Consider the following 510-nt stretch of genomic DNA (forward strand, 5'->3'; position numbering starts at 1 on the left):
CAGGGGAGAGCGCGAACGCAGTCCCCCACTACCACAAATTATGCAGTTGAGTTTCCCGCATTTGGGGAAATTGCAGGGGTCAGCACACCCGCAGTGTAATGGATGAGCCTTACCCTGGGAAAACCACCTTCGTGATCATGGTAGCTCCCCTGCCAGGTAAGTAAGAGTTCCTGCTGCCCGGCTGCCGCCCGCCCTCGCTCGCCCCGCACTTATAACACACGGGGCGGACCGACCGCCGGCCTCGCCTACACCGGCCCCCACTGCCGACAGCCGCCCCGACACGTCCCCCGGAGCCCCTCTCTTCTCCACGCCGAGCTCCCGGTGCCAAAGTCGGGCCCTGCCTGGCAGCCTGCGTCCGCTCCCATAATGCTCTGCTCGCAAACAGATCTGCATACCCGCTCCCGCGGCTCTGCCCCTCCGCTCGGGCCCCTCCCCCTGCCCGCCGCTCTTGCCTGCCCTGTAGGGGTAGCTGGGTCCCGTCCCGGGAAGCCAGGCCATCAGAGAGACGGC

At 66.5% G+C, this 510-nt stretch overlaps 1 non-coding gene across 1 annotated transcript; it reads right to left on the reverse strand.

Moving 5' to 3' along the window:
- On the reverse strand, positions 1 to 164 carry LOC120376233. Its single transcript, XR_005587139.1, has one exon. It is a non-coding gene; the product is annotated as a U1 spliceosomal RNA (small nuclear RNA).
- Between the last annotated feature and the right edge of the window lie 346 nt (positions 165 to 510).

This window comes from Mauremys reevesii, linkage group 12 (assembly GCF_016161935.1).
Source record: "Mauremys reevesii isolate NIE-2019 linkage group 12, ASM1616193v1, whole genome shotgun sequence".
Lineage (NCBI taxonomy): Eukaryota > Metazoa > Chordata > Testudines > Geoemydidae > Mauremys > Mauremys reevesii.